The sequence below is a fragment of the Pseudorca crassidens genome, chromosome 17 (assembly GCF_039906515.1).
Source record: "Pseudorca crassidens isolate mPseCra1 chromosome 17, mPseCra1.hap1, whole genome shotgun sequence".
NCBI classification, from domain to species: domain Eukaryota; kingdom Metazoa; phylum Chordata; class Mammalia; order Artiodactyla; family Delphinidae; genus Pseudorca; species Pseudorca crassidens.
In genome coordinates this window covers 48,927,524-48,937,622 of record NC_090312.1, presented here as the reverse complement: position 1 = coordinate 48,937,622, position 10,099 = coordinate 48,927,524, and the positions used below count along the sequence as shown (strand labels likewise).

At 43.7% G+C, this 10,099-nt stretch overlaps 1 long non-coding RNA gene across 2 annotated transcripts; it reads right to left on the bottom strand.

The window, feature by feature from the left end:
• Positions 1-429: 429 nt before the first annotated feature.
• LOC137210233 (uncharacterized) lies at positions 430-3,245 on the bottom strand. 2 transcript variants are annotated; one of them, XR_010936388.1, is made up of 3 exons: positions 3,047-3,245; positions 1,982-2,077; positions 430-804 (listed from the first exon to the last, which is right to left on the bottom strand). It is a non-coding gene; the product is annotated as an uncharacterized lncRNA (long non-coding RNA). The 2 variants fall into 2 exon arrangements; XR_010936387.1 differs by lacking the exon at positions 3,047-3,245 and having other exon boundaries at positions 1,982-2,208.
• Positions 3,246-10,099: the final 6,854 nt, after the last annotated feature.

The window sequence follows — 10,099 nt, the reverse complement described above, 5'->3', positions numbered from 1 at the left end:
CAATCAAGTAGACGTAACAGCCATCTATAAAACATTCCACCCTACAGCATCAGAATATACATTCTTTTCAAATGCACATGGATATACTATATGCTAGGCCATAAAACAAATTTCAGTACATTTTAAAGGACATAAACAATACAGAGAGTGCTCTCAGATGACAACAGAATGCAATAAGAAATCGTTAACAGAAAGAAATTTGTTGAAAATCACAAATGGAAATTAAAGAATATATTCCTAAATAATTCATGGGTCAAGTAAGAACTCATAAGGGGAATTAGAAATAATTTGAGATGAATTAAAGTGAAAGTATAACATATGAATACTTGATTGGTCCCACATACTCTTCTGAAAAGCAGAGGGGTTAGACAAAGAGATCTAAATTAATTAAAAAATCATTTATTATTCTGGGAATAAAAAGAACTGGGCTTAGTCTCAGTTTTGCCTTTATCTTTGTGTCTGTTGATTATCTTGGAATAGTCATTACATAGTCAAAATACAGTTGCCAGCTCAGGAATCAAATACTGTCATCTCTAGGGCTACCATAACAAGATACCACAAACTTGTTAGCTTAAAAGAACAGAAATTTATTTTATCACAGCTCTAGAGGCCAGAAGTTCAAACTCAAAGTGTTGAGAGGGCCATGTTCTTTCTGACGCCTCAAGGGGAGGATCCTTCTTTGTCTTAACCAGATTCTGGTGGTGGCCATCAATCACTGGTGTTGGCAGTTGTTTGATTTGCAGCTGCATCACTCTGGTCTCTTTCACTGTTGTCACATGGAATTGTCTCTGTGTGTTTCTGTCTCTGGAAACAATTTGAATAGAAATTTCTATTTTTAAAAAACAAACTGTTGATTATTATGCTCTATTTAGATGCTTCCTATAACCCACACCCACCTCCATTTCCCCATATGTATTTGAGAAGGAAAGAGGAACTCCTCTGAGCTATCATATTGGAAAGAATCAATAATACAATGTTTTACTAGAGATGCCTCTTATCTAAAATATTTGAATTAAATATAAAATCTGGGGAAATTATCGCCCAGTTTCCCTCTTCTAGAGGCATGTTCTAAATGATAGGCAGCAGAATATTTTATACCCATGAGGTTTGCTGACATTATTGATTTGGTCCAGGATCTGTATTTTCTCTCTAAAGAAAACAGTATTCTCTCTTTACTTTCTTTAATATATAATGTTGGTGTCTTAAGTTTATTGTCAGAGAGGGTGCTTATATTTCAAATGGTTTGGTTGTATTTCACCAGTATTATTACAAGATAGTCAAACAATGGCTGGGCTCCAGGATAGACCTCAGTCCCTTTGTTCCACTGGGATACTGATCTGAAAGCCACTGTTTTCTTATATTCCAAAGACCAAATAAATAAAACAAATAAATAAACAAACAAAAAAAACACAAGTCAATGAAACTATTTTAAAACCAACTCTCTTTTCTTCCTCATCCATGTTAATTCTCTTCTACCTAAAATTGCTTCCTGGAAGTGATTTTTATGTTTCTTAGAGCTTCTTTATGTATATATCCACACTAATGCATATAAAACTGTGCCTTGTAGATCTTATACTTTTTCCATTTGAATAACTATTTTCTCATGTCAAATAGAGTTTATCCATTGTCCTAGATATGCATTTTTCCTGTGTATTTGAGCATCATAGGAAGATAAATTCTACTCTTGAAAATGTTAACTGGTCACTGAGACACAGAAAGCTATTATTCTTACCAGTTTTCAATAGTGAGTAGATTCTGTAGGGGTGGAATTTTAAGATGTAAGTATACTGTTTTTCTACACTCAAATTCCGTTCCCCTTATCATAGAAATTGACCAGTGAAGTGTGCTGCTGACTTTTCAGAATCCGTGTACATATAATCCATTAGGTTATTAGATATAACATTGGTCAGAAAAGCATACTGTGAAATGTTGCTTTTATTTAAACTCCCACTATTTTCACTACATGGTTTCAAGATTTTACTTCATTATTGTCCTCTGGTGGTGGGCTCTGTGAACTGCATATTTACGGGTCTGGAGCACATATCTTCCCGGAGGTATACAACTCCTCAGGTACCAGCTAAAGAGTAGATGATAAGAAGCATTCAGATTTATTAAAACTCATTAAGAATATCAGTAGCCTGACTGTTGTTTCTAAAAATATAAAATATTTATCCTTCTGTTGTCAAACAACCGTATTTCATGAAAAGAAGTGTAACTCCTTTTTTGCTTACAATAGAAGAACTATAATTGAAGATATTCTTCATTTGGACCAAATACCTCCTCTGAAAATATAAGTTAAAATAGGAGTTGAAATTTCCAAAATATTCTTTAGGAAATAAAACTCCACATATAATTTCAAATTAATTTAATTTTACCTTAAATTTAAATATCTTTATTGAATTTAATTTAAGGAAGGAAGAAAGAAAGAAGAAAAGAAGGAAAGAAAGAAAGAAAGAATGGAGGGAGGGAGGGACGGTGGGAGGAAGGAAGGAAGGAAGGAAGGGAGGAGGGAAGGAAGGAAAAAGGAAAGAAAGAAAGAAGATAAAGTAAAATAAAGTTATTAAATTAAAAAATACTTATTAAGAAAAAAAATTAAGAAAAAAAAAACGAACGGATAGAACCTTTGGATAAATGGTGGAAGCAGAGCTATACAGACAAAATCTCATACAGAAGCATACACTTACAAACTCACAAAAAGAGGAAGAGGGGAAAAAATCATAAATCTTGCTCTCAAAGTCCACTTCCTCAATTTGGGATGATTCTTTGTCTAAATGAGGGAAGGAAAGAAGGAAGGAAGGAAGGAAAGAAAGAAAGAAAGAAAGAAAGAAAGAAAGAAAGAAAGAAGATAAAGTAATATAAAATAAAGTTATTAAAATAAAAATAATTATTAAGAAAAAAATTTTTTAAAAAAACAGACGGATAGAACCCTAGGACAAATGGTGGAAGCAAAGCTATACAGGCAAAATCTCACAGAGAAGCATACACATACACGCTCAGAAAAAGAGGTAAAGGGGAAAAAATGATAAATCTTGCTCTCAAAGTCCACCTCCTCAATTTGGGATGATTCGTTGTCTATTCATGTATTCCACAGATGCAGGGTACATCAAGTTGATTGTGGAGCTTTAATACGCTGCTTCTGAGGCTGCTGGGAGAGATTTCCCTTTCTCTTCTTTGTTTTCACAGCTCCCAGGGGCTCAGGTTTGGATTTGGCCCCGCCTCTGCGTGTAGGTCGCTGGAGGGCGTCTGTTTTTCACTCAGACAAGATGGGGTTAAAGAAGCCGCTGATTCGGGGGCTCTGGTTCACTCAGGCCGGGGGGAGGGAGGGGCATGGAGTGCGGGGCGAGCCTGCGCCACCAGAGGCCAGCGTGACTTTGCACCAGCCTGAGGCTCACCATGTGTTCTCCCGGGGAAGTTGTCCCTGGATCCCGGGAACCTGGCAGTGGCGGGCTGCACAGGCTCCCCGTAGGCGGGGTGTGGATAGTGACCTGTGCTCACACACAGGCTTCTTGGTGGCGGCAGCAGCAGCCTTAGCGTCTCATGCCCGTCTCTGGGGTCCGCGCTTTTAGCCACGACTCGCGCCCGTCTCTGGAGCTCCTTTAAGCAGTGCTCTTAATCCCCTCTCCTCGCGCAGCAGGAAACAAAGAGGGAAGTAAAAGTCTCTTGCCTCTTCGGGAGCTCCAGATCTTTTCCTGGACTCCCACTCCCCCCCCCCCAGCCGTGGTGCACTAACCCCTTCAGGCTATGTTCACGCCACCAACCCTAGTCCTCTCCCTGCGCTCCGACTAAAGCCCGATCCTCAGCTTGCAGCCCCGCCCGCCCCCGCGGCTGAGCAGGCAAACCTCTCGGGCTGGTGAGTGCCAGTTGGCAACTATCCTCACGGGCTTAGTTGCTCCATGGCATGTGGGATCTTCCCACCAGGGCTCGAACCTGTGTTCCCTGCACTGGCAGGTAGATTCTTAACCACTGCACCACCAGGGAAGTCCCTAAAGCAATTATTTTTTTAACTCTATGGCTTTAAATAATCCTTGGCTCTGAAATTCCCTGTACCCCTGAGCTACGTAACCACAGGCCCCTCTGCCCTAAATCCTTTTCTTACACTTTGTAGCTTTTTAAGCAACGCCCCTCTTTAGGAAGACATAATCCCTTCTCTGTAGAAAACATGAAAGACCTGAACAAATCAAGATTTCTCCATGGAGAATTCAGCTAGTCCTGTGCTTAGCTCCGAACAAGGAAATCCATGTCTACACCAAGCAGCCATTACCCGGACTAATGCCTGACTTGAATAACAAGCAAATTATTGTGCTTTTAATTGTACCCTGCTGGGTCACAAAGCACGTGTGAGAGAGGAATGTGCCCAGCTTCTCCAGGAGAAACAGGTCAGGCCTCTAATCCTCCTTTTCTGTCACCTTCCCCTCCCCCTTTCCAATCCTTTCTCTTCTCAGCAGAGCAGAGGGAAAAAAAAGAGACAGCTAAATTATGTTTAAAATGGAAGAGTCTAAAAGAAGAAAAACGGCGGTAAGTACTGACTTGGGAGAGGATGCATTATCTATCCACAGCCTCTGCAGTGTGGGCCATTTGAGGACAATCAGTGTTCCAACCGGCTTGCTGGAGGGCGATATCTGCGAGCCTAAACCAGGCTTTCTCAGCCTCAGCACGACTGCTGGGTGGGGTTGGATGCTTCTTTGCTGTGGGCCTGTCCTGTGATGGAAGGACTTTTAGCCTCGCATAAGCTGTGACCATCCAAAGTGTCCCAAGACACTTTCAAATGTCTCCTGGGTGCAAAATTGCCCCTGGTGGAGAACCACGGCCCCAAGCCCTTCCATATTGGGATGTACTTGCTCTCTCTCCCATTCTCTCCCCCCCCCCATACACAAAACCCAAGAAAATCATGGTTCCTGTGTTAAAACTGGGGAGATCAACGTGCTCTTCATGTAGATAGAATGAGCGGAAAGGAAAAAGACACTGACTTGTGTGTAGTCAGGGGACAGAGTGGGAACCCCCTCAACGCCAAGACTGAAAAGAGTCTTAGGATGTGGGTGTGTTTCTGGCTCCCTCTGGGAAGTGGCAATGCCCCTGGTTGAACAAGCCAACTTTCGAACGCCTCTACCCTGTGCACTTTGGAATCGGGCTTGCTGTGGGCGAGATGAGGAGTGATGGCGAGGCTGCAGAGATGAAGGCGTCTGTGAAGGTGCTGACTGTCTCCTCCCACACTACTTGGGACAGGGGAGAACTACCCAGCTTCGGAGAGATACCCATTGCTCAGACAATGACGATCCTGTCTTGGACCTAAACATCGGGATGAAAGAGGGCTACTGACAAGACAGACGTTGTGCAAGCATGGGGTTGCACTTTCATTACAGACATTGAGGCAAACATTTCACTCCTGGTGATATAAGACCTCCCCTATTTTTAGGAACTTACAAGAAGCATTATTTCTTGTTGTTACCTGCCAGAAGGAAAGGCGGGAGAACGAGCACACTGCAGTGAGCCCCCATATCCACTAGATGGCGGTGTACATCTTCCTCAGCAACCAGGCGGGCAGCGCTTCGGGCAGCTCGTTGGCCTAAGCAAGACAAGGGCCACTTTTCTTTCCGGAGACAGGCGTCTCTTCTCATTGTGGGCACAAACAGCCCCAAACAATTGCACTGACCACACAGCTCTAAGCCACGTTCCAGGGCACTGCCGTCTGTTCAGGAGTGAATGCTGGGAAAATGAACCACGCTGCTAATTTGCTTGATTGGGGGGAAAATAAGATCTCAAGTGACAGTGGGTGTAATTTATTTTTCCAACAAGAATAGGGGCAAAGCCATTTCATCCACCCCCCCACAACTGCTACCATAAATGAAAGCAATCACCTAATTAGTCCTGAATTACTAACTGGCAGGGTAAAGATCTGCTGGAAGTCAAGCTGAAGTGGGGAGTCTGGAGAAAGGGATGTGATTTCTGCAGGGGAAGAGGGGAGGGGTAGGGCGGGGTGGGAGGGGCGGGAGGGGAGGGAAAGGCCTGAAGCCCATTGTGAGGTCCTGCGCCCCTGTGGTCTGGGGGCCGTGCTGGCCCTGACCCTGGGAGAAAAAGAGGCTCAGTGATGTCTTCAGGCCGTTCATTTTGTGCAGGAGAATGACTTTATAAAGTGAAGGAAAAAGAACCTGTTGGAGAAAACCTATCCGAGAGTTTCTCTGAAAATGCTACAGATGGAGATGAACTGGCTTGGGAAGGAGAGCACAGCCCTGTGGCGCCTGGCCACCCCGCTGCTGGTGGCCCCCCCCCCAGGAAGGTTCTGTCACGGAAACGACAGGCAGATCTGAAACCAAGTTGGGCTTTACGTCATTAAGAAATCCCCCAAAGGAATGGAATAAAGGCCTCCTTTCACACTTTGGGTTTTGCATGTGTCCTGAGCAAGCGCCTCTTCCCCAGCTGAGACAGCGCGCTGTCCCCGAGACCCAGTGAGCGGCCCTCGTCCTGCCGGGAAAGCAAAACAGCAGCGGGGTGGGTGCGCGCCCAGAGCTGCCCCTCTCGCAGTTGATTTGTTCAGGGATGACTTCTTGCGCTCTAGTTAGATGTGACTTTAATCGAAGTGCTTTCCTAAGGCGATTTATCACAACTGTGAACCGTCAGTCTGCACAGCTGCTGCTCTTTTAGGGAAACGCACAGGCTCGGGAGGCGGAGGTGCCGGCGCGGGCTCCCTCTTTCCCACGGACCGGCCCGCGTGCCCCTCCCCACCAGAAATATGTGCGCCGCGTCCTCAGAGGCCGCCGCTTCTGTGCTCTGGCTCCTCTGCTGTTTCTGGCTGCTGAACAGCCATCTCCTCTCTCCTGGGAGGGGCAGCTGGTTTCCTTTTGGGGCGCTCCCCTTCTCCCCGTCTCAGCTCCTGCAGCGGAGACGAGGCTGCCCCTCTCTCCCTGCACGCTGTGGGCTGGGTGTGCAACCCGGCTCGGGCCACAGTCCCCCCCGCCCCCCGTCCCCGCCGACCCCGCTCGGTGCCCACCACAGCCGGCAAAGCCCACACGGGGCGCCCAGTTAAAGCTGAACCGCAGATGAAAACCACGACTTTTTAGGGTGTCTTCAACATTGCATGCAACATACTTCTACTAAAAAAATTACTGTTTATCTGAAGTTCAGCTTTAACGAGGCGGGCATCCTGTATTTTGTCTGGCAGCCTTCTTGGTTGTAAAGAAAATGTTTGTCCAGAGCAGGTCAAATTGGAATCAGCCTAGGACTTTTAACTGGAGCTTTGGGGAACAAATACTTAAAAGGTATCTGTTGGGACTGCTAGGCTTGTAGGATTCATGCTTGCAACCGCTGGGAGCCAGCTTTGCTATCATGTGGGGAGAGCTGCTTGAACTAGAAGCCAACACCACAGAGAGCAGACCTGTTTCATTTGAACAGGTGGATCCAGCTGTTCTTGAAGCTGGCCCGGTGGGTGGTAGAGGTCAGGGTGCTGATGGCCAGGAGGGATAATAATTTCCTGCCCCTCAAATCTGGGAAGTGAAAACAGCAGGGCTGAATGTGCCCACGGGGCATGGCTTCTGTTCAACTGGAAGAGTGGTGAATGGCTATTGGGTGACCAAAACAGTCCGGTCTACTATATTCTTACTTTGTTTGCTAATTGTTTTGCTGCATGTAAACTCTTTGTTGCATTAGCTCTTGTTCATGACATCATGTCTGGAGACAGGGTCTGATAGACTTACATGTGGAATTGGAGACTTCAATTTCAAATCTGCCTCTGCCTGGTTGAGTGGCTTTAGGGTTCTCGTAACCTCTACAAAGTTGAGTTTCTGGGTCTGAAACCTAAGGACAGAGGTGATCGTAATCCATTTGGGCTGCTATAACAAAATACCAGAGGCTGGGTAGCTTATGAACAACAGAAATTTATTTCTCATAGTTCTGGAGGTTGGAAGTCTAAGATCAGGGTGCGAGCAGATTCACAGTCCGGTGAGTATCCTCTTCCTGGGTCACAGTTGGCGTGTTTTCTCTGTAACCTCCCATGGCAGAAAGGTCGAGGGACCTCTGCGGGGTCTCTTTTATGAGGGCACTAATTTTGTTCATGAGGGCTCTACCCTCATGACCTTATCACCTCCCAAATGCCACACCGCCTGATACCATCACTTTGGGGGTTAGGATTTCAACATATGAATTTTGGGGGAGGCAAATGTTAAATCTATAGCAGAGGCACTTTCCCCATAGGATGGGGGAGAGGGAAAGTATGTAAGCACCTGTCATAGGGCCTGGTGTGGAGCAGGTGCCCCATACAGATGTTATTACAAAATATTGAGTATAGTTCCCTGTGCCATAGAGGAGATCCTTCTATCTATTCTATGCCTTCTTTGAATGACCGTAGCACTTGTTGTCTGTATCATTTTTATGTCTGTTGTTGCTTTGTGACTGAAAATGAAAAATTTCTATTTGTCCATGTCCTGGCCCTTACATAAAAATGTGTTCATTTATCTATTTCATATTTATTGACTACATCTTAGACACCGTGTTAACTGCTGGTTCTAGATGTTAGTAAAATATAGACCTTCCTGCTCAAAGGGTCACAGTATTTGTGGGAAAGCAAAAAATGAACAACCTATGTCTCTAAGAGCTTTGTACTTCCCAAAGAGAACACACCTCGTAGGTACAATAAATCCATGTATCATACGTAAATGTATAAATAGTTAATGGGATTATACACCTGAGATAACTGCTTTTCGATTCTGAGGAAATGATGATTATATTTCACCAGGAGCTCAATACCACTCTGAGAATGAGGGCTTAACCCCCGACTTGACTCACTGCATCGCTTTCCTATATAAAAATACACAAGTCTGTACATACACTCTAGAAAAAGGCTTATCTGGCATGAATTTCAGATAGCAAGAAGAAAACTTCAAGAGGTTCAGAGAAGCATCCAGAAGCTCAGATGATTGTCTGGCACTAATACAACGTGCCTGACAGGAAAATAGAACTGTAAATCTCACAAAATTAGATGATCTTTTAAGAATTTCAAAACCTCCTGCTATTAATTGGAAATCCTAGAAGAATAGCTTCTTTTAAAATGTACTGATAATATGCTTTACAGCTTAATATTCAGAAGCCTATGTTTTGGCTAAGTGAGCTTCAGGAAGGAAGGAAATTTGCAGTTTACCTCCACTTACTTTGGAACCGCTGGTTCCAAACATCTACTTCTATGCACAGTCACCTTATCATCTGTAAAATGGAGGCAACTCTAAGACAACAGAGTTACAGAGATGTTGCACAGCTCCATGTGTCATTGTCTTCATTTGTTTCAGAATACCAATAACATCTAAGCTACTACTGAAAGAGTGCTATATTATTTGGGGTCATCTAGTGCAGCTCTGTCAAAGAAAAGGGACCTAGAATGACTATAATTTTCCTAAGAGGACACAATTATTTTATGGTAAATCTGGGACAAGAACCCTGATCTCTTTGATCCCATTCCATTGTTCTTTCATTGGGTTCTGAACAACCCAGAGAAATAAAGAGAAATAAAACTCCTGTGTGCTGTGTCACTGGTACAGGACACGGCAAGATTGGAATTGGAGCACTACATATTAAGAGGTATCTGAGAAATTCTTCAAACTAATTGAGATATATACCAGGTACATAGAAAACACTATGTTTTATGAAGATGATTCTGTGCAATGAACAGAACTGGTAACACACACTGGAAGGTGAATTCTCATTTTCTGGCACCTTGAAAACGCCACCTCAACATACACGTTAAAATAAACATTTGAACTGGGTCATATTTAATTCTGCATGCTCTTGTAAGTCAGCAAAATATTCCATATATCATTTAAGTTGTCACTCACTTTTTAACTTGACTTTCAATTTCTAAAAGTCTTTCCAAACATAAAACAGAAATGGGAAAATGGTATATGGGAAGCTGCAGAGATGAAATAAGCTTATTTCATTAGGCATAAGGATGAATATCCAAACAACTTCTTCATGGCTGAAAGTGTCCAAATCTACTGTCTTCATTTTGTAGTCAAGGCTTCCGGAAAAATATGCTAATGGATTCCTTATTACCCAAATGCCCCATATCAGTTTCAGTAGGTATCATTATATCTTATGGAAATTTTTCTCAGTGACAGTG